At 41.0% G+C, this 24,610-nt stretch overlaps 1 long non-coding RNA gene across 2 annotated transcripts in view; it reads right to left on the bottom strand.

The window, feature by feature from the left end:
• The window catches only part of LOC133652955 (uncharacterized), a 31,333-nt gene extending 9,037 nt beyond the window's left edge, over positions 1-22,296 (bottom strand). For both annotated transcript variants that reach the window (XR_009826632.1, XR_009826633.1), the window contains exons 1-2: positions 21,987-22,296; positions 17,951-18,071 (exon numbers count right to left, since the gene is read on the bottom strand). This is a non-coding gene — a long non-coding RNA (uncharacterized LOC133652955). The remainder of the gene's footprint in view (positions 1-17,950; positions 18,072-21,986) is intronic.
• Positions 22,297-24,610: the final 2,314 nt, after the last annotated feature.

Here is a 24,610-nt window from a genome sequence, read left to right as displayed (position 1 = left end):
TACTACTCAACTGCTACCTGCAGAGGCGCTGTTGATCTGGACATCAATATCGTTCTTAGGTCAATCAATGTTTATCAATCAATGTTTATTTATATAGCCCTAAATCACAAGTGTCTCAAAGGGCTGCACAAGCCACAACGACATCCTCGGTACAGAGCCCACATACAGGCAAGGAAAAACTCACCCCAGTGGACGTCGATGTGAATGACTATGAGAAACCTTGGAGAGGACCACATATGTGGGTAACCCCCCCCTCTAGGGGAGACCGAAAGCAATGGATGTCGAGTGGGTCTGACATAATATTGTGAAAGTCCAGTCCACAGTGGATCCAACACATCAGCGAGAGTCCAGTCCATAGTGGGGCCAGCAGGAAACCGTCCCGAGCGGAGGAGGGTCAGCAGCGCAGAGATGTCCCCAACCGATGCACAGGCTAGCGGTCCACCCGGGGTCCCGACTCTGGACAGCAAGCACTTCATCCATGGCCACCGGACCTAGGTGACCTACCTGAGATGGTTTTTTAAAGTTTAAAGTGAACAACCGCCCGGAAAAAGGGTGGAGTGCCATCTCCGGGTTGGGGAGGAGACCCTGCCCCAAGTGGAGGAGTTCAAGTACCTCGGAGTCTTGTTCACGAGTGAGGGAAGAGTGGATTGTTAGATCAGTCTTCAGTAATGCGGACGTTGTATCGATCCGTTGTGGTGAAGAAGGAGCTAAGCCGGAAGGCGAAGCTCTCAATTTACCGGTCGATCTACGTTCCCATCCTCACCTATGGTCATGAGCTTTGGGTTACGACCCAAAGGACAAGATCACGGGTACAAGCGGCCCAAATGAGTTTCCTCCGCCGGGTGGTGACCTTAGAGATAGGGTGAGAAGCTCTGCCATCCGGGAGGAGCTCAAAGTAAAGCCATTGCTCCTCCACATGGAGAGGAGCCAGATCTGGTCAGGATGCCACCCGAACGCCTCCCTAGGGAGGTGTTTAGGGAACGTCCGACCGGTAGGAGGCCACGGGGAAGACCCAGGACACGTTGGGAAGACTATGTCTCCTGGCTGGCCCGGGAACGCCTCGGGATCCGCCCGGGAAGAGCTGGACGAAGTGGCTGGGGAGACGGAAGTCTGAGCTTCGACCTCGGATAAGCGGAAGAAGTTCGTTTGAACCACTCCACCCGCCCTTCCCACCGCATCGTGGCTAAATGAACATTCTAACCTTAAAAAGCAAACCTTTCTCTGCGAGCTTATCTCCGACACTGTTTGGGTTTAACTGTGACAGATAAGAGAGACGCTTCGGGAGCTTTTCCCTATTTGAGCTTCCACACGGGACTCATCACGTCTTTGGCACGAACCATTACAGCCAAAGGAATATCGGAAATATTCGGCCGTTTGTTCCGATTACGGTGCATTTACTTCCGTACGGCCACTTGATAGCTTTAGAATCTGGTTCTGTTCAATAGTTGCCAACTGCCTCGTTTAGCAAGGTTTAGAAGTGTCCCGATCCGATGTTGATATGGGTTCGATATTAGCAACAAAAAAAACGGGTATCAGTGATTTTGACTTGCATGTAAAGTGTCCGATATAATCTCCGATACAAGCAGCCAGTTGACATTGAAATGTCGTCTAAGAATGGTCTTTTCTTCTGTTTTAGCCAAGCCATTTAAAAAATGTAAACCCGGTAGGCTACTAAAAGCTAGCGGCTACACAACAGCTAAGCACAGAACAGCACACAAGCTAGACATACTTAATAAGTGTCCTTGATTGAACAACACATTCATCAATACAAAGTGTCAAATAATACTAGTTGCATATCACGTACGCATACCGAGTCTCCAAGACAGGGGCGTGTTCGAAAGTATCCAGTATTAAACGTGTCCGCATCCTTCAACTGATGTCGTCGCGAGCTTAATTTAATGAACTATTGTGGCCACAAGGCATACTTGCCAACCCTCCCGTTTTTAGCGGGAGAATCCCGGTATTCAGCGCCTCTCCCGACAACCTCACAGCAGAGATTTTCTCCCGACAAACTCCCGGTATTCAGCCGGAGCTGGAGGCCACGCCCCCTCCAGCTCAATGCGGACCTGAGACTGAGTGGGGACAGCCTGTTCTCACGTCCGCTTTCCCACAATATAAACAGCTTGCCTGCCCAATGAACGGAGAAGTTAAACAGGACAATACTGCCATCTAATGGATAGCCACCGGAACACTGAAATTCAAGTTTTGTTTTTTTTTTCTATGTAAATAAAATAAATATATATATATATATATATATATATATATATATATATATATATATATATATATATATATATATATATATATATATATATATATATATATATATATATATATATAGCTAGAATTCACTGAAAGTCAAGTATTTCATACATATATATATATATATATATATATATATATATATATATATATATATATATATATATATATATATATATGAAATACTCGAGTTGGTGAATTCTAGCTGTAAAAAACCATGCCCCCAACCAACCCCCCCCCCCCCCCACCACCACCCCACCCCACCCCCTACCCCCCACCTCCCGATATTGGAGGTCTCAAGGTTGGCAAGTATGCCACAAGGTGTCGCCAAAGATCAATTACCACTCCATTTAAACTCAAACGCAGCATAAGTCCATTTGAGGTACTGTATTTTTCGGACTATAAGTCGCAGTTTTTTCATAGTTTGGCCGGAGCGACTTATACTCCGAAAAATACGGTAGTTAATGATAAATAGGTTAATGTTTTTCATAGCGACTAATTTCACACGATCAAACCTTTTCTAACATTCCACACTGCAAAACAATAAAAGCATGTTGTATTATTCTCGTTGATTTTGTATTGGATCAATATCGGTGTCGGACAATATTCAAGACTTCGATATCGATATTGTATCAAAAGTGAAACTTGTATCGGGACACCCTTAGTAAGGATCTACAAACCCCGTTTCCATATGAGTTGGGAAATTGTGTTAGATGTAAATATAAACGGAATACAATGATTTGCAAATCCTTTTCAACCCATATTCAGTTGAATATGCTACAAAGACAACATATTTCATGTTCAAACTGATAAACTTTTTTTTGTTGCAAATAATCATTAACTTTAGAATTTGATGGCAGCAACATGTGACAAAGAAGTTGGGAAAGGTGGCAATAAATACTGATAAAGTTGAGGAATGCTCATCAAAGACTTATTTGGAACATTCCACAGGTGAACAGGCAAATTGGGAACAGGTGGGTGCCATGATTGGGTATAAAAGTAGATTCCATGAAATGCTCAGTCATTCACAAACAAGGACGGGGCGAGGGTCACCACTTTGTCAACAAATGCGTGAGCAAATTGTTGAACAGTTTAAGAAAAACCTTTCTCAACCAGCTATTGCAAGGAATTCAGGGATGTCACCATCTACGCTCCGTAATATCATCAAAGGGTTCAGAGAATCTGGAGAAATCACTGCACATAAGCAGCTAAGCCCCGTGACCTTCCATCCCTCAGGCTGTACTGCATCAACAAGCGACATCAGTGTGTAAAGGATATCACCACACGGGCTCAGGAACACTTCAGAAAACCACTGTCAGTAACTACAGTTGGCCGCTACATCTGTAAGTGCAAGTTAAAACTCTCCTAAGCAAGGCGAAAACCGTTTATCAACAACACCCAGAAACGCCGTCGGCTTCGCTGGGCCTGAGCTCATCTAAGATGGACTGATACAAAGTGGAAAAGTGTTCTGTGGTCTGACGAGTCCACATTTCAAATTGTTTTTGGAAACTGTGGACGTCGTGTCCTCCGGACCAAAAAGGAAAAGAAGTGTAAAAGCCACCATGTGTGATGGTATGGGGGTGTATTAGTGCCCAAGACATGGGTAACTTACACACACCATTAATGCTGAAAGGTACATACAGCTTTTGGAGCAACATATGTTGCTATCCAAGCAACGTTACCATGGACGCCCCTGCTTATTTCAGCAAGACAATGCCAAGCCACGTGTTACATCAACGTGGCTTCATAGTAAAAGAGTGCGGGTACTAGACTGGCCTGCCTGTAGTCCAGACCTGTCTCCCATTGAAAATGTGTGGCGCATTATGAAGCCTAAAATAGCACAAGGGAGACCCCCGGACTGTTGAACAACTTAAGCTGTACATAAAACAAGAATGGGAAATAATTCCACCTGAGAAGCTTCAAAAATGTGTCTCCTCAGTTCCTAAACGTTTACTGAGTGTTGTTAAAAGGAAAGGCCATGTAACACAGTGGTGAACATGCCCTTTCCCAACTACTTTGGCACGTGTTGCAGCCATGACATTCTAAGTTAATTATTATTTGCAAAAAAAAAATAAAGTTTATGAGTTTGAACATCAAATATGTTGTCTTTGTAGCATATTCAACTGAATATGGGTTGAAAAGGATTTGCAAATCATTGTATTCCGTTTATATTTACATCTAACACAATTTCCCAACTCATATGGAAACGGGGTTTGTATGAGGTAGCTTGCGCACACAATGAATTATGTAAATACTCTAGTAGCTAATGACTACATCTTAAAGTCAGTGAATGCTTTTTTTTGTGTATTCTGGTCTTTTGCAGCTGATGGCTAAATTAGTTTCCAAACTTTACCGTATTTTTCGGACTATAAGTCGCAGTTTTTTTCATAGTTTGGTGCGACTTTTACTCAGGAGCGACTTATGTGTGAAATGATTAACACATTAGCGTAAAATATCAAATAATATTATTTATCTCATTCACGTAAGAGACTAGACGTATAAGATTTCATGGGATTTAGCGATTAGGAGTGACAGATTGTTTGGTAAACGTATAGCATGTTCTATATGTTATAGTTATTTGAATGACTCTTACCATAATATGTTACGTTAACATGCCAGGCACGTTCTCAGTTGGTTATTTATGCCTCATATAACGTACACTTATTCAGCCTGTTGTTCACTATTCTTTAGACATTTTAAATTGCCTTTCAAATGTCTATTCTTGGTGTTGGCTTTTATCAAATAAATTCCCCCCAAAAAATGCGACTTATACTCCAGTGCGACTTATATATGTTTTTTTCCTTCTTTATTATGCATTTTCGGCCGGTGCGACTTATACTCCGGAGCGACTTATACTCCGAAAAATACGGTACATTCTGTACATTAACGACGCTAAAGTCAATATATGCTAAGCTCGCTGAACGAAACATCCACATCTTAGCTTTGGGTTATAGCTGAAAAAGCAAATTATCCATCCATCCATTTTCCACCGCTTATTCCCTTGTACTACATAATATATCTCACTAATAATTCATTAAAAATAAAATTTTTACAATGAAAAAATACTCACACACAAAACACACCTGTATTAGTAAGCTTCATTATTTATGCTATTTTTTAAAATTATAATTAATTGCTGAAAAGGTGTTTTTTTTTCCAGGAATTGCTATGTGCTGCACAATGTAAAGCAGCAGACTGGAAACAGTGTCTGATGACGTTTAGAGCTAAATCCTGAGAAAATAATGTTATTATTCCTCTTGTAGCCATGGACAATATTATTGTATTTACAATAAACTTTATGGTCTTGTTTGGCAAAGGATGGTTCAAACTTTATCCAGCAATCCAAGTTTTATTTTATGAAAACTTTTGGAATTATAACTTTTAGTAGCAAAAGCAGACTAATGGCTCACCCAAATTGCTCAAACTGGTTTTCACTGAGGGCCACATGGCAGCTATGGCTGTATGAATAATGTATGAATTTGCCTCTGGATTTCATTTTTAAATATATAAATTGTTTTAAGTAGACTGTCAATTTTACAGTAGAAACGTTACATTTACAAAATTGTACTGTAAAATATAGCGTTTTTTTATTTATTTTTGACAACATTTTACGGTAAATGGAAAAACAGTACCACTGTTTTTTGGTGGGGTTTTACGGGAAAAAGCTGGCAGCTTAGTTGCCCGAATTTTTGTGTTAAATTGACTTTTTTTATTTTACAACATGATATTGTTCATGGAAAAAACAGTAAAAGTTATTTTTTTTATTCTGGCAACTTAGCTGCCAGTTTTTCTACCGTAAAAAAACAAATGTACCGTCTTCCCATTTACAGTAATACACCGTTAAAAACAACAATCGGAGATTTTACAGTCAAAAACTGGCAGCTCAGTCAACAGAATTTTAACGCAAAAAACAGTAGGAGATTTTTTCAATTTACAATAATATGCTGTAAAGAACAACTTAAAATTTATTGTAATTTTTATTAATTTGATGGGTAGTTTGCTGTATAGTTAAGTATTTGTATTTATTTTTATTTAGACAAAAACATGTTTGGAAAGAATGATAATATACTGTAATATTTGTTGCAATATTGGATACTATTAAAGTTTAAAAGGTTTGCAATTTTATGTCAAAATGAAAACAATTAGTGAGAAAATATGACGTACTTTATTGACACGTATCATTTCCAGGTGTTTGCGGGCCAGATAAAATGATGTGGCGGGCCAGATCTGGCCCCCGGGGCCTTGAGTTTGACACTTGTGCTCCAAAGTAACAAACTCTAATACGCTCATATTTCAAAATAGCGATTTGATATCTTTTTTTTTTAACCACAATTTTAGCATTTTAGCACTTTAATTGCACATGAACAAACACTTCAGTGGTTTATGGTTTTTGATGGAATTGTGTTGGGATTTTTGGAAAATTTGAACAACAATATCGCAGTACCACAAATGTGTGACAACATTTCTCGAAAACACAAATGTCTTCCCATTCCAATGTCTAAATGAACTTGTGGCGGCCCCCCCCGGCAAATACTTTCGGACCGCCACAAGTATGTTTGATGTTACCTGTTCATCTTCACTCATAAACACATTATAAAGGGACTGTCTGTGAATGCAGCTTGGCATTACAACACTACCGGTCTGCCAGAGAATAAGAAGAACTAGCAGAAGGGCTTAGTGTTGCTATACTTAGCGAGTAATCAGACCTTATTAGGGATTTTTTTTTTTTTTAAACAGCGACTAGTGACATTTTAAATTAACCCCAAAAAATACATAGGAAAAAAAACTGTATTTCCTACCAGGAAGTGAACCAGCCCACCAGTAAGTTACCGAACCTACCAGGAAGTTAGCAAGGCTACCATGAAGTTAACCAGCCTACCAGGAAGTTAGCAACATTGCCAGAAAATTAGCAAGGTAACCGGGAAGTTAACCAGTCTACCAAGAAGTTAGCAACGTGACCAGGAAGTTTGCAAGTCTACCAGGAAGTTAGCAAGGTTACCAGGAAGTTAACCAGCATACCAGGAAGTTAGCGAGGTAACCAGAAAGTTAGCAAGTCTATCAGGAAGTTAGCAGGTTTACCAGGACATTAACCAGCATACCAGGAAGTAAGCCAGCCTACCAGGAAGTTAGCGAGGTAACCAGGAAGTTAGCAAGTCTACCAGGAAGTTAGCAAGCTTACCAGGAGGTTAACCGGCATACCAGGAAGTTAGCAAGTCTACCAGGAAATTAGAAATGTTACCAGGAAGTTAACCAGCATACCAGGAAGTTAGTGAGGTAACCAGAAAGTTAGCAAGTCTACCAGGAAGTTAGGATGTTTACCAGGACATTAACCAGCATACCAGGAAGTTAGCCAGCCTACCAGGAAGTTAACGAGGTAACCAGGAAGTTAGCAAGCTTACCAGGAGGTTAACTAGCGTACCAGGAAGTTAACTAGGTAAACAGGAAGTTAGCAAGGTTACCAGGAAGTTAACCAGTGCACAAGGAAGTTAGCCGGCCTACCAGGAAGTTAGCAAAGCTACCAAGAAGTTAACCAGCCTACCAGGAAGTTAGCAACATTGCCAGACAATTAGCAAGGTAACCAGGAAGTTAACTAGTCTACCAGGAAGTTAGCAACGTTACCAGGAAGTTAGCAAGTCTACCAAGAAGTTAGCAAGGTTACCAGGACGTTAACCAGCATACCAGGAAGTTAGCAAGGCTACCGTGAAGATAACCAGCCTACCAGAAAGTTAGCAAGGTTACCAGGAGGTTAACCAGCGTATCAGGAAGATAGCTAGGTAACCAGGAAGTTAGCAAGTCTACCAGGACATTAGCACGGTTACCAGGAGGTTAGCGAGGTAACCAGGAAGTTAGCAAGTCTACCAGAAAGTTAGCAAGGTTACCAGGAAGTTAACCAGCATACCATAAAGTTAGCGAGGTAACCAGGAAGTTAGCAAGTCTACCAGAAAGTTATCTAGGTTACCAGGAGGTTAACCAGCGTACCAAGAAGTTAGCGAGGTAACCAGGAAGTTAGCAAGTCTACCAGAAAGTTATCAAGGTTACCAGGAGGTTAACCAGCATACCAAGAAGTTAGCGAGGTAACTAGGAAGTTAGCAAGTCTACCAGAAAGTTAGCAAGGTTACCAGGAGGTTAACCAGCATACCAGGAAGTTAGCGAGGTAACCAGGAAGTTAGCAAGGTTACCAGGAGGTTAACCAGCGTACCAGGAAGTTAGTGAGGTAACCAGGAAGTTAGCAAGTCTACCAGGAAGTTATCAAGGTTACCAGGAGGTTAACCAGCGTACCAGGAAGTTAGCGAGGTAACCAGGAAGTTAGCAAGGTTACCAGGAGGTTAACCAGCGTACCAGGAAGTTAGTGAGGTAACCAGGAAGTTAGCAAGTCTACCAGGAAGTTATCAAGGTTACCAGGAGGTTAATCAGCGTACCAGGAAGTTAGTGAGGTAACCACAAAGTTAACCAGCCTACCTGGGAGTTACCAGGAAGTTAGCAAGGTATTGCAACACAACGTGCTTTACAGACTTAACCGGCTGATAACCACTGAGGCAAATGAATAAAACATGAAACATAGTAAGAAACATGAGTTGGAATAAAGGACAAAATACCAGTAAAATGTGCAAATATCATTTTAGACATTTTAAATTGACCCAAAAAAATAGATAGGAAAAAAAACCGGTGTTTCTAAACTTATTTTTGCCCTGGCCAATGATGCAAAGTTAACGATGACGTCATTACCGTTCGTCATCCCCTGTTCTGCCCGGCAACAGACTACAGAGATTGCAGTCCTCTGGGAAACGCTGGACTCTTGTTATTAAAACGATGATATTATTGTCAATAAACGACGGAGCAGCAAGTAGCAGAACACAAGGTAATAAAACATGTTTTCATTGGTTGTTTAGACACGCAGGACATGATTATTTGGTGCAGTGATTCTCAAACTGGGTACGAGGGTACACAAAGAATCACTCCATTAAAAACACAGTGGTTTTATTTTCCTATATTCAAACACAGTGTTACTGTTCAAACTGTGTGTAATGTTATGGTGGCCAAAATGAATAAACATACTTGTTAAATAAAACCTCTGCCTTGTTTTTTGATGAACACTTAAGCCTACTACGGTACTGTATTTGAACGTTGGTCATTATAGTGGTACTTGGAGAGGCACATGTTTTTCTGAGATGGTACTTGGTAAAAAAAAATAAAATAAATGAGAACCACTGGTTTAGTATAATTGTAGTTACTGCAAATATCGTATGGCCATTAGACACTAATTACAGCATTTGGCAACACAAAGAGCAACTTCCTATAAGCAAGCAGATTATTATCTCGGATTATTTCCGATGAAACCAAACGGTGTCAAAATAAAACATTTGAAAAAAAATTATATTCAATACTAAATAGATAATTAAAAATAAATAAATAAGGGCGGAGAAAAACACAGGAAGCAGTTGGGCAGCACCGCCTGGGCCCCAACCAGGGCGGCAACTAGCCCCCCCAACAAAGCACCAGGCGGGCCTGCACAGCCGCAGCGCAGGGCGTCCCAGGGCAGACCCCGCCCCGCAGCCCAGGGGAAGGAGGAAGCCCAAAGAGACCCGAAGCCAGAGGGGCACGAGCCGACCCCCGCCCGCCAGCGGCAAGCCCCCCGGGCGCAACCCCCCGCCCCAACCACCCACGAGAGGGACAACCCCCCACCCTACCCAAGGCGGCCGCCCGCAGCCCCACCCGCACCCCAACCCCCACCCAGGCATCCCGACCCAACCCGACCACCAGACCACCCAAGGATCGGCCCGCCAAGCCGGAACCAGGGAACACGGGGCCCACCAGACCCCGTGGCACCCGGCCCCCCCGGCACCCAGGACCCTCCCCCCACGGAGCAAGACCCTAGGGGCAGAGCCACAGCCCTGACCCCATGGGAGTCAGGTCAGGAAATTAATTAGCAGTGCCCAAAGAGATCGGAATCCTGTCAGTTGTTGTTTTGATTCAGCAGACATTCTTTCCATAACTACATAATCTAATAAAATGTTTTTGTAAAGGTTTATACATTTTTATTTTTTTTAATTTCCAATTCATGAGAATAGTTTTCTTGACTCTACCGGTACTTTAAGGTTATATCTCGTTTTTTTTATTAAGTTGCAGAAAATTGTTTTTTTTAACTTGCAAATTGTTGTGTGTGAGTAAAAACATGTTCGATTTTTTGCAGTAATTTCACTCCATAAAACTTGCATCGTTTGTTTCATACGTGTTGTTGTTGTTGTTGTTGTTGTTGTTGGGATTTGTGTGTGTTTCGAGCATTTGCAGCTCTTTCACATCACATGTGTTTTTTATGGCGCGAAGGAATGGGGTGTGTATGGCCCGGCCTCGAAGCCAGGTGAGTAGATTACCCAGCTGGGGCTGATTATCTAATCACCTGTCGCCCTTATTAGCAGCAGCCGGGACGAGACACGTGTGGGAGTTGGAGTTGCTGGTGAGCAGACGCATGAGACCGAGAGAGGGTAAAAAAAAACACGCCGGACTGAAAAGTCCGAGAGACATTTTGCCGGAAGGCAAACCATACTGCTGTATGAAAATAAAAGACTTGTTACACCAGACTACCGGGCTCACGAAAGATCCATCGGACTCAGGAGAACCCTCACAGCAGAGAGACTTTCACAGCGTGTAAACGTAACGATGAAAAATGATGGCGGTAGCATGCTACCAACTTTTATTCACGCCTAAATTCTTCAAGTGGCTTCAACGGCAACAAAAAGAAACATGCTGCCCGGCGTGGAGGCCAGAAAAGACGCCCCGATCGACCCGCAAAGGTTTCCGTAGCAACCGTTGCTACGCACATCAAAACAACACTTGGACTCTGTATTAAAAGACGAAATTGAGTTTTTATGTGATTTGAGTTGTCATTCGGAGTGAAATATAAGTTCATGTTAAGAGTTACAAACAACAAGACACTTGTTTTTAATCAGAAAGGCTTCACATTTCCCCCCTTGTCACACAAAAGTAAAAAGAAGGTCATGTGGAGAATGCATATATGTTTAAGAGTTCTTTCTTTATTCATAGTCATGTTTAAAGCAGCTAGTGTTTTTCCACTTGTACTCTTTCTATTTTTTTATTTTATGTCCGCAAGTAAACTGTGTGTGTTACCTTGAAGGCTTGCACTGTTGGAGTCGGAGTACTCCCTTATGTCTTATCTGTAGTAGAACAATGAGGCTGTATTCCTTTCTGGACAGGTGGGGGCTTTCTTTGTGTGCAAGAAGCTGGCTCTTCCGTTTGAATGCGAGACCAATTCGAGAAGCCGATATGAATGTATTGATGTGGGCTGGTCTCCTGAAGCTTCAGTAAAACGTGTTAATATTCCTACTCTGTCTTGATGGTCCTTCTTACTCTGCATATATGTCATCTGAAAGAACTTGGGATTGACCAATGAAAAAGTTAAAGTTAAAGTGCCAATGATTGTCACACACAGGCTAGGTGTGGTGAAATTTGTCCTCTGCATTTGACCCATCCCCTTGTTCACCCCCTGGGAGGTGAGGGGAGCAGTGAGCAGCAGCGGTGGCCGCGCCCGGTAATCATTCTTGGTGATTTAACACCCAATTCCAACCCTTGACGCTGAGTGCCAAGCAGGGAGGCAACGGGTCCCATTTTTTATAGTCTTTGGTATGACTCGGCCGGGGTTTGAACTCACGACCTACCCACCTCAGGGCGGACACTCTAACCACTAGGCCACTGAAGCACAATTAAATCCGACATTGCCCGTGTAATAATTGCTGTTTAACTCAAATGTGACTCCGTCAAAATCAATAGGGCTCCTGTTTGGGGATGGGGAGGGGGAAAGAAACTCAATAATCTAAGAAAGTTGGATACAGATCAGGAAAAGGCTTCCAAAAACATGACTGTGAAGGTCTCTGTGCTGGGAGGGTTCTCCTGGTGCCGGCAAATCTTTCGTGAGCCCGGTAGACAGGTTGCATCAAGTCTTTTATTGACATACACCAGTATGGTTCTTGTGGAGAATGCATATATGTTTAAGAGTTCTTTCTTTATTCATAGCCATGTTTGGAGCAGCTAGTACTTTTCCATTGTATATTCTGTATACCAGCTTCTCTTTGTCTACATAGGTCTGTTTAGTGTTTTAGACTTTGGAATGTGAAGAAGATACATCCCCCTCCTGGCCTTATCAGTGTTGGGGAAAGGGGGAGGAGTGCATTCCTTTCTGGGGGGGACTCCTTTTTTTTGCCGGTGACCATGGATGAGGTGCTGGCTGTCCAGAATTGGGACCCGGGGTGGACCGCTCGCCTGTGCATCGGTTGGGGACATCTCTGCGCTACTGACCTGTGTCCGCTCGGGATGGTCTCCTGCTGGCCCCACTATGGACTGGACTCTCACTGTTATGTTGGATCCACTAGGGACTGTACTTAGAGGGGGGGGTTACCCACATATGCGATCCTCCCCAAGATTTCTCATAGTCATTCACATCGACGTCCCTTGTGTGGGCTCTGTGCAGAGGATGTCGTTGTGGCTTGTGCAGCCCTTTGAGACTTTTGTGAATAAACATTGATTGATTGATTGATTGAAGAAGATACATCCCCCTCCTTGCCTTATCAGTGTTGTGGAAAGGGGGAGGAGGGCATTCCTTTCTGGGGGGGACTGCTTTCCTTTTCAAGAAGCAGTTTTTTTCCGTTGGGATGTTAGACCATCCCGAGATGACGGTATGACTGTATTGATCTGGGCTGGTAAAGTAAAACTTGATAATATTCCTATTCTGTCTTGATGGTCCTTCTTACTCAGCATATATGTCATTGAAAGAACTTGGGAATGACCAGTGACTTTACTTCGATTGGAGGGAAGTCTGGTCAAACGTAACATTCTGCTTTCCAGCAATATTTATTTCTGACTTTTCAGTCCAGGGTGTCTCTGCTTCTGGCTCCAACTCCAACTCTCGTGTCTCGGTCCGGCTGCTGCTAATAAAGGCGACAGGTGATTAGGTAACCAGCCCCAGCTGGGCAATCCACTCACCTGTCGCTGGCTTCGAGGCCGGGCCATACACACCCCATTCCTGCAGGAGGCGCGCCGACCACGCCCTCCTCCACAATGACTTTCAAATATATGACAATTTAAGGTTGCAATAGACTTAAAATCAATAGGGTTCTTGCCTTGCCCGTCTGAAACAGTACCACCTCAGGAAAAAACACGGCTCTCCAAGAACCACCATAAAGGCCAACGTTAAAATACAGTAGCGTAGTAAGCCTGAGGAGTCATCAAAAACAAGGCAGAGCTTTTATTTTGGCCACAGTAACATCACACACAGTTTAAACAGTAACACGGTGTGTGAATATAGGAACATAAAACACTGTACTTTACTCAAGTGATTATTTGGCGTGCCACCAGGTGGAGCCCGCAGGCCACAGTTTGAGAACCACCGCTCTCGAGGACTGCGATAACATGACCCGAGTGAACTTGCGCATTTAGGACTTTGTTAGTCTAGGTGCCTTGCATTTACATGAAATAATAATAAAGGTTTTTGTTCGAGGAATATTTTCCCTCCTGTGAGCAAAATGGAAGGCCTTAGAAATTACTCGCTTTGGCCCTGGTTCTACTCAACGAAAATAAATACAATGATCTCACCTTGTTTTTTATCTATGCGCACACACACACATTATAGTCTCTGTAGTGTGGAGAATGAGAGTGGACAAGAATGTTACAGGGGGATTTCCTCAAGTGTGTTATTTTTTAATACATTTGTAATAATTTCTGAAAAAAACATTTTCACATTGTCATTATGGGGTATTGGAGGGTTGTCCCGATACCATTATTTTGGTACCGGTACCAAAATGTATTTCGATACTTTTCTAAATAAAGGGGGACCACAAAAAATGGCATTATTGGCTTTATTTTAACAAAAAAAAATCTTAGGGTACATGAAACATATGTTTATTATTGTAATTTAGTCCTTAAATAAAATAGTGAACATACTAGACAACTTGTCTTTTAGTAGTAAGTAAACAAACAAAGGCTCCTAATTAGTCTGCTGACGTATGCAGTAACATATTGTGTCATTTATACACCTATTATTTTGTCAACATTATAAAGGACAAGCTGTAAAAAATTGCTTATTAATCAATGTGTTCATTTACTGTTAATATCTGCTTATTTTCCGTTTCAACATGTTCTATCTGCACTTCTGTTAAAATGTAATAATCACTTATTCTTCTCTTGTTTAATACTTTACATTAGTTCTGGATGATACCACACATTTAGGTATTGATCCGATACCGAGTAGTTACAGGATCATACATTTCCTGAGTTTATAAACATAATATGATTTTTCAAAAAAAGGAAAAAAGATTTTGTGATAAAAAATATCGATGTAATCATAGTAGTATCGACTAGATACGCTATTGTACTTGGTATCATTACAGTGGACGTCAGGTGTAGATCCACACATGGCATTTGTTTACATTGTGACGCCCGTTAGCTATTGTATCCTCCTACGGTGTGTAGTGAAGCATGTTTAGCTATTCCTCGTCCTCCAGTGATAATGATACTTGTATGAAACTTACTTTATTTGTCACCATGGAGGCGAGGATTAGTGATTTAGAAGTAGCTAAAACACTGCGGATGGATGTTAGCCGCTAGCTAGCTAGCCATGTCTTAAAGCACCTCTTCCTGAGGGTGTTTCAGTGTTATAACTTCACCTTTATTGTCAGTTTTTAGGCCAAAATGCATCTATTCTCCCTTTTCTGTCTACACACTGTGTCTGCTTGTAAGTACTCCTTGATTGTGCGCTGCCGAACATGCTCCTCTGCTCGTAAAACCAGCAATGTCATGACGTGACGACGACGCACCGCCATACCCGTTGGGAAATGGTGCTTTTCAAACACAGTATAGTATCGTCTTTGATTCATTAGTACCGCGATACTATACTAGTATACTGTGCAACCCAAGGGTATTGGGTGTAGAATTTTGAGGAAATATATTAATTTATTCCATTATGGAATACGGCTGTGACATAACAAAATGTGGGAAAAAGTGAAGCGTTGTGAATACTTTCCCAGATGCACTGTAACTTTCGGTTTCGATCTCCACCAAAGTATGTGCGGAGGGGCGACCATTTTAGAGAAGACTTCAGGCTTTAAACAGCTCCACGCTAGTATTGTTTGTCCTTACATTTTTGTATGGAATGAATTGTTAGTCTTCCATTTTAGCCACCTCTCATTATTTAGACAGACTTGGAACTAACAAAAATCCGGGAGGAATCTTCCCTGAAAAAGGGAAGGTCCCAGCAATTTATATGAAAATGCAGGAATGGGGTGTGTATGGCCCGGCCTCGAAGCCAGCGGCAGGTGAGTAGATTGCCCAGCTGGGGCTGATTATCTAATCACCTGTCGCCCTTATTAGCAGCAGCCGGAACGAGACACGTATGGGAGTTGGAGTTGTTGGTGAGCAGATGCATGAGACCGAGAGAGGGAAAAACAGAGACACGCCGGACTGAAAAGTCAGAGAGACATTTTTTAGACAGACTTGGAACTAAAAAAAAACCGGGAGGAATCTTCCCTGAAAAAGGGAAGGTCCCAGCAATTTATATGAACATTTGCATAAATCAATGATCCCACAAAGGGATGTTGACCCTTAAAAACATGACTTTTAACAGAAGTTAACATGAGTTGTTTAAAACAATAGGATTTGAAAAAATCTCTATAGGGCTGGGCCATAAAACGATATCAAGATATATAGCAAAAGCAATAAAATCACTATCAATAAAAAAAAAATTTAATTCTGAAAAAATCCCCAAAGGGTTGGGCCATAAAACGATAATATATATCATGATAGACACATAATTGATAACAAAAAAATTTAAATAAAACATTATTTGAAAAAATCCCCATAGGGCTGGGCCGTAAAACGATATCCACATATATATCATGATAGACACATAACGTATGTAAACAAAAAAAAAGGAAAAAGGCGGATAGGGCTGGGCGATAAAACGATATCAAAATATATCATGATAGACACATAACTTTTATAAAAAAAATAGAAAAAAAGGCCGTAGGGCTGGGCAATAAAACGATATCAATATATATCGCAAAAGACATCAAATCGAAATCAATTAAAAAAAACAGTAATTTGAAAAAACTCCCATAGGGCTGGGCCATAAAACGATATTAAATATGATAGACACATAATTGATAACAAAAAAAAAATAGGAAAAAGGCCGATAGGGCTGAGCGATAAAACGATATCAATATATATCATTACAGACACATAGATATAAAAAAAAATGGAAAAAAAGAGGAAAAAGGCCGATAAGGCTGGGCGATAAAACAATTGCAATATATATTGCAAAAGACATAAAATCGATATCAATTTAAAAACAAAAAAAAACATTCTGAAAAAATCCCCGTAGGGCTGGACAATAAAATGTTATCAATATATATCGCAAAATAAATAAAATCAAAATCAGTTCAAAAAAATTAAAATATTCTGAAAAAAATCCCTATAGGGCTGGGCCATAAAACAAAAATAGATATCATGATAGACACATAATTGATAACAAAAAAATTTAAATAAAACATTAATTGAAAAAATCCCCATAGGGCTGGGCGATAAAACGATATCAATATATATCATGGTAGACACATAACTTATGTTAAAAAAAATTGAAAAAAAGGCCTTAGGGCTGGCCAATAAAACGATATCAATACATGTAGCAAAAGACATCAAATCGATATCAATTAAAAAAAACAGTAATTTGAAAAAACTCCCATAGGGCTGGGCCATAAAACGATAATAAATATCATGATAGACACATAATTGATAACAAACAAAAGAAAAAAAGGAAAAAGGCTGATAGGGCTGGGCGGTAAAACGATATCAATATACATCATTACAGACACATTAGATATAAAAAAATGGAAACAAAATATGGAAAAAGGCCGATAAGGCTGGGCGATAAAACAGTTGCAATATATATTGCAAAAGACATAAAATTGATATCAATAAATAAAAAAAAACATTTGGAAAAAATCCCCGTAGGGCTGGACAATAAAATGTTATCAATATATATCGCAAAATAAATACAATCAAAATCAGTTCAAAAAAATAAAAATATTCTGAAAAAAATCCCTATAGGGCTGGGCCATAAAACAAAAATATATATCATGATAGACACATAATTAATAACAAATAAATTGAAATCTTTTTATTTTTATTTTTGGGCGATAAAACGATATCAATATATACTGCAAAAGACATCAAATCTAAGTCAATTGGATGCAAATCCTGCCCTCATTTTAATTTACTTCATCCAATGAGTCCTTTTTTGGAGTGTGTGAATGTTGTCTGTCTATCTGTGTTGGCCCTGTGATGAGGTGGCGACTTGTCCAGGGTGTACCCTTCCTTCCGCCCGAACGCAGCTGAGATAGGCTCCAGCACCCCCCGCCACCTCAAAAGGGACAAGCGGTAGAAAATGGATGGATGGGTTCCTACTATGACACGGATTAACGACAATGAGTAATAATAAGTTTGTATTTTAAGTTAAGTAGCGTTGATAAATAAATAGCATTCTTGTCTTTAAATATGAAGTGCTGTATGAAAGCAGCTGGTCCTCCCTGTTGTCATGACGTTAACCAGCAGCGACACGGCGGCTCTCAGCACATCCAACCTTCTTTCCAAATACCAAAAAAAAAAAGAAGAAGAAGAATGATACCTTTTGGATGGTTTTGCGAGCGAGCCGCATTATGTCAAATTGACGTCATGAAGACATTAAACCGCCGTCGTCTCATCTCTGGTGAAGCATGGTGGTGGTCTACTTCCTGTCACGGCGGCTCCTATAAGAGAAAACACATTAGTCATGTTGATGCAAAATGACAGTAAAAGAAGAGGATGTCAGGTATCAGCCAGTCTTCCTTTCAGCTGGACAGGAAGTGGACTTTGACGTTTGTCCTCAGGCAGAGGTGGGTAGTACCGCGCTACATTTACTCTGTTACATCTACTTGAGTCACTTTTGGGATAAATTCTACTTCTAAGAGTAGTTTTAATGCAACATACTTTTACTTTTACTTGAGTATATTTATAGAGAAGAAACGCTACTTTTACTCCGCTCCATTTATCTGCATTCAGCTCGCTACTGATTTTTAACGATCTGTTAATGCACGCTTTGTTTGTTTTGGTCTGTCAGACAGACCTTCAAAGTAGGATCTATGCATGCCTGCGTTTCACCAATCAGATGCAGTCACTGGTGACGTTTGACTCCGTTTCACCAATCAGATGCAGTCACTGGTGACGTTTGACTCCGTTTCACCAATCAAATACAGTCACTGGTGACGTTTGACTCCGTTTCACCAATCAAATACAGTCACTGGTGACGTTTGACTCCGTTTCACCAATCAAATACAGTCACTGGTGACGTTTGACTCCGTTTCACCAATCAAATACAGTCACTGGTGACGTTTGACTCCGTTTCACCAATCAGATGCAGTCACTGGTGACGTTTGACTCCGTTTCACCAATCAAATACAGTCACTGGTGACGTTTGACTCCGTTTCACCAATCAAATACAGTCACTGGTGACGTTTGACTCCGTTTCACCAATCAAATACAGTCACTGGTGACGTTTGACTCCGTTTCACCAATCAAATGCAGTCACTGGTGACGTTTGACTCCGTTTCACCAATCAAATGCAGTCACTGGTGACGTTTGACTCCGTTTCACCAATCAAATGCAGTCACTGGTGACGTTTGACTCCGTTTCACCAATCAGATGCAGTCACTGGTGACGTTTGACTCCGTTTCACCAATAAAATGCAGTCACTGGTGACGTTTGACTCCGTTTCGCCAATCAAATGCAGTCACTGGTTACGTCTGACTCCGTTTCACCAATCAGATGCAGTCACTGGTGACGTTTGACTCCGTTTCACCAATCAGATGCAGTCACTGGTGACGTCTGACTCCGTTTCACCAATCAAATACAGTCACTGGTGACGTTTGACTCCGTTTCACCAATCAGATGCAGTCACTGGTGACGTTGGACTCCGTTTCACCAATCAGATGCAGTCACTGGTGACGTTTGACTCCGTTTCACCAATCAAATACAGTCACTGGTGACGTTTGACTCCGTTTCACCAATCAAATGCAGTCACTGGTGACGTTGGACTCCGTTTCACCAATCAAATGCAGTCACTGGTGACGTTGGACTCCGTTTCACCAATCAAATACAGTCACTGGTGACATTTGACTCCGTTTCACCAATCAGATACAGTCACTGGTGACGTTGGACTCCGTTTCACCAAACAAATACAGTCACTGGTGACGTTTGACTCCGTTTCACCAATCAAATACAGTCACTGGTGACGTTGGACTCCGTTTCACCAATCAGATGCAGTCACTGGTGACGTTTGACTCCGTTTCACCAATCAAATGCAGTCACTGGTGACGTTTGACTCCGTTTCACCAATCAAATACAGTCACTGGTGACGTTTGACTCCGTTTCACCAATCAAATGCAGTAATTGGTGACGTTTGACTCCGTTTCACCAATCAGATGCAGTCACTGGTGACGTTTGACTCCGTTTCGCCAATCAAATGCAGTCACTGGTTACGTCTGACTCCGTTTCACCAATCAGATGCAGTCACTGGTTACGTCTGACTCCGTTTCACCAATCAGATGCAGTCACTGGTGACGTTTGACTCCGTTTCACCAATCAGATGCAGTCACTGGTGACGTTTGACTCCGTTTCGCCAATCAAATGCAGTCACTGGTTACGTCTGACTCCGTTTCACCAATCAGATGCAGTCACTGGTTACGTCTGACTCCGTTTCACCAATCAGATGCAGTCACTGGTGACGTTTGACTCCGTTTCACCAATCAGATGCAGTCACTGGTTACGTCTGACTCCGTTTCACCAATCAGATGCAGTCACTGGTTACGTCTGACTCCGTTTCACCAATCAGATGCAGTCACTGGTGACGTTTGACTCCGTTTCACCAATCAGATGCAGTCACTGGTGACGTTTGACTCCGTTTCACCAATCAAATACAGTCACTGGTGACGTTTGACTCCGTTTCGCCAATCAAATGCAGTCACTGGTTACGTCTGACTCCGTTTCACCAATCAGATGCAGTCACTGGTTACGTCTGACTCCGTTTCACCAATCAGATGCAGTCACTGGTGACGTTGGACCAATCAAACAGAGCCAGGCGGTCACATGATCGTCACACGTGGACCCCGACTTAAACAAGTTAAAAAACTTATTGGGGTGTTACCATTTAGTGGTCAATTGTACGGAATATGTAATCAATCAATCAAAAGTGTGAAGGAAAAAAGACACTTTTTTATTTCAACCGTACCTCCCCCGTCAAAAGCCTAAAGACTGACCGCACAGTTCCTGTCTTCACAATAAAAGTGCCGCTCCATCGCGCCTGCGCTAACAAAATAAGAGTCTCCGAAAGCCAGCGCAAGCAAGCTAGCAAGCTACGGTGTTTCCCGCCAATGTATTTCTTGTAAAGTGTATAAAAAGGAGTATGGAAGCTGGACAAATAAGATGCCAAAAACCAACCACTTTCATGTGATATTAGACAGAAAGGAGGAACTTTTTTTCTCCTCCATTTGAAAACGTGGACACTATCATCACTGCTGTCTGATTCCAATCAATGCAAGTCATCAGAATCAGGTCATACACCAACTTATATTCTTGTCTTCATGAAAGAAAGGAGTCTATATGTTAAACATGCATGTATATTCATTAAAACACCTTTAACATGTGAACAAAACGGCAAAATAAATAAATATAAATGATATACTGTATATATAAATGTATGTATATATATATATATATATATATATATATATATATATATATATATATATATATATATATATACATATATATATATATATATATATATATATATATATATATATATATATATGATATGTGTGTATATGTATATGTATATATGAGGTAGATCAGTGGTCCCCGGCCCGGTACCGGTCCGCGGACAGATTGGTACCGGGCCGCGCAAGAAATTATTTTATTTTTTTTATTTTTTTTTTATTTTTTTAAATTAAATCAACATAAAAAACACAATATATACATTATATATCCATATAGATCAATACAGTCTGCTGGGATACAGTCCGTAAGCACACATGATTATATTTCTTTATGAAAAAAAAAAAAAATTCCACCCCCCACCCCCGGTCCGTGGGACAAATTTTCAAGCGTTGACCGGTCCCCAGCTACAAAAAGGTTGGGGACCACTGAGGTAGATCACCTCGACTTGGTCATTTATTAAGTAATTGATTAACGTTGAAAAACTTTTTGGGGTGTTACCATTTAGCGGCCAATTGTACGGAATATGTACTGTACTGTGCAATCTACTAATACAAGTTTCAATCAATCAATCAATAAATGCCTACTGAGCCAATGGTGCTGTTAAGTTATTTTGGCTCAATTTGCCTTAATTTTTTTTATTTTAATGTATTATTATTTAATATATATTATTGTTTTAGTTGCTTAAGAGATATTCCTGGCTCTGAATTTGCTCATTGCTATTTTTATGTTTTTGTGCATTATTTGTTGCCGTCATCATTAAACCAACAGGTTACTCATCAGTTACTCACTGTTTTTTCACAACATACTTTTTACTTTTACTCAAGTAAATATTTGGGTGACTACTCCTTACTTTTACTTGAGTAATAAATCTCTAAAGTTACTTGAGTACAATTTCTGGCTACTCTACCCACCTCTGTGTGTCGGTTTATCTGCTGTTTGTTTGCGAGCAAGCTACTTCCCGCTTCGTGGAAAATGATGACTCACGCTGCATTCAGGGCTCCTGGGAAATCAGAAAGATCATTAAAACGTAGAACGTAAAAAAAAAAATTAAAAAAAAACAGGCTGCCAACATTTCAAGAAAAACGTATTTGGGGGAGAAAAAAAAAGAGGTGAAAAAAAAAGGCCATTGTGTTGAACGCTCTTGATTGCCGCAATCACGTTGTGGTTTTGAAACGCCGCGCATGACTTCTGATTACTCACACACACACACACACACACACACACACACACACACACACACACACACACACACACACACACACACACACACACACACACACACACATGTTAAGTGCATTAAACCTTGTGACATGTTCAGATTATAAGGTATTAAAACATTCCTAGGACCGAAAGACATTTTTTGTGAGTCTCTTCCAGCCACCAGGTGTGTGGTCGCTGTCTCTAATTGACACAGACAATAACATTGGCATTGACAGCTGCGGCTGTAGGCAACCTCAAATTGATTTTTTTATTTTTTTTTAATTTTTTTTACTAACTAAAATGGCAGGAGCTGCATTTGAAGTGTGATGAGTGGTCAGCATCCAGCCGCTTTATTGAGCTCTGTATGCACTTTAAAAATGTCGACACTGTTGTTTACCATATTGATGCTGACCCGGCAGTTTAGCGCTGTAGAAGTCGCTGCCTAGCGGTTCCACTGATTTACACGTCATCACAGACAGGCGTGCAAAGTTGACAAAAGTTTGAATGTTTTTGACGAGATCGTTCAAAAAATGCTTTTCGGCAGGTCATTACTTCGCAGTCACTCCCAGTCCTCCCTCCTCTACTGTTGAAGACAACGGGTGATTAGATAACTCGCACCACCTGGGAGATCTAATCGCCTGTTCAGCTGTGTCTCGCCGTCAGCACTGCCACGCCCCCCCCCCCCCCCGTCTGATGGTGCTCTGTCCTCAGCACCAAGGACAGAGGCGGTGACCTCCGCTCCTGCAGGCGGCGCTGGCCACACCTCCCTCCACAAGCGCTACCACAACAGTGGCACAATTCACCAGAACACTTTATGTCCCAGACTTGGAATGTGGAGGTTTGCTCAGAAAGTTGTATTCCTTTGAGACTGCGTTTACTTAATGTCAATAAATGCATTATTATATTCCTGCTACTTGTTTACAGCGTGTGCAGCTAGACAGATAGTTAACAGCATGAAGAAACAGAAGCTCCGGAAGTTTTGTTGAGGATTGGCGTTTCTTCTTTTGAACTGTTTTCCTTCCTTAGTTGTATTTTTTTTCCCCGCACTTCATACTTCGTTGAAGTTTGTCAGACCGAGACTGCGTTCACTCAACTATAAAGTAAACACTTTATAGTGGATTGATTGATTGATTGAAACTTTTATTAGTAGATTGCACAGTACAGTACATATTCCGTACAATTGACCACTAAATGGTAACACCCCAATAAGTTTTTCAACTTGTTTAAGTCGGGGTCCACGTAAATCAATTCATGGTACAAATATACTGTATACTTTTATCATAATACAGTCATCACACAAGTTAATCATCAGAGTACATACATTGAATTATTTACATTATTTACAATAATTGTTTACATTATTTACAATATTTTCACACTGCACTGCTCATTATTCTGCCCTCGCTACTCCTTTCCAACGTGTGAGGTTTGCTCAGAAAGTGCCATCGCGCGTTTTATTATGTATATATAATATATTATATATATTATATTATTTATTATTATTACTGTCTATTGTGAGCGAACTGTGGTGCTGAATTTCCCCCAGGGATCAATAAAGTACTTTCTATTCTATTCTATTCTATTCTATTCCTTTGAGACTGCGTTTACCTAATGTCAATAAATGAATTGTTATATTCCTGCTACTTGTTTATAGCGTGTGCAGCCAGACAGATAGTTAACAGCATGAAGAAACAGAAGCTCCGGAAGTTTTGTTGAGGATTGACCTTCCATCCATTTTCTACCGCTTATTCCCTTTGGGGTCGCGGGGGGCGCTGGAGCCTATCTCAGCTACAATCGGGCGGAAGGCAGTGTACACCCTGGACAAGTCGCCACCTCATCGCAGGATTGACCTTCCTTCTTTTGAATTATTTTCCTTCCTTAGTTTTATTTTTTTTCCACACTTCTTCCTTCATTGAAGTTTGTGAGATTGAAAATACGAAACACAAAAGTATAACGTCCATTGTGTATTTTGCATAAATGAACCCCCCGCCACCCCAAAAGGGACAAGGGGTAGAAAATGGATGGATGGATGGAAATAGGGTTAGCGTTAATATATTCACATAATAAGCTAAAGTTGTTAATGAATGTAAGAATTAAACAACATCCACGTCAAACATTGCACACAATGAATGTGACTCAACACAATTAAACCTAAGGTTTAGTGCAGGGGTCAGCAACCCGCAGCTCTTTAGTGCCGCCCTAGTGGCTCCCTGGAGCATTTTTAAAAAATTATTGAAAATGGAAAAAGATGGTGGGGGAATTTTTTTGTAGGTTTTCTGTTTGAGGACAAACATGACACAAACCTTCCCAATTGTTAGAAATGTTATTTTGATAG

The sequence above is a fragment of the Entelurus aequoreus genome, linkage group LG07, assembly GCF_033978785.1.
Source record: "Entelurus aequoreus isolate RoL-2023_Sb linkage group LG07, RoL_Eaeq_v1.1, whole genome shotgun sequence".
Classification (NCBI taxonomy): domain Eukaryota; kingdom Metazoa; phylum Chordata; class Actinopteri; order Syngnathiformes; family Syngnathidae; genus Entelurus; species Entelurus aequoreus.
The sequence above is the reverse complement of the archived record's forward strand: the minus strand, read 5'-3'. Positions and strand labels throughout refer to the sequence as shown.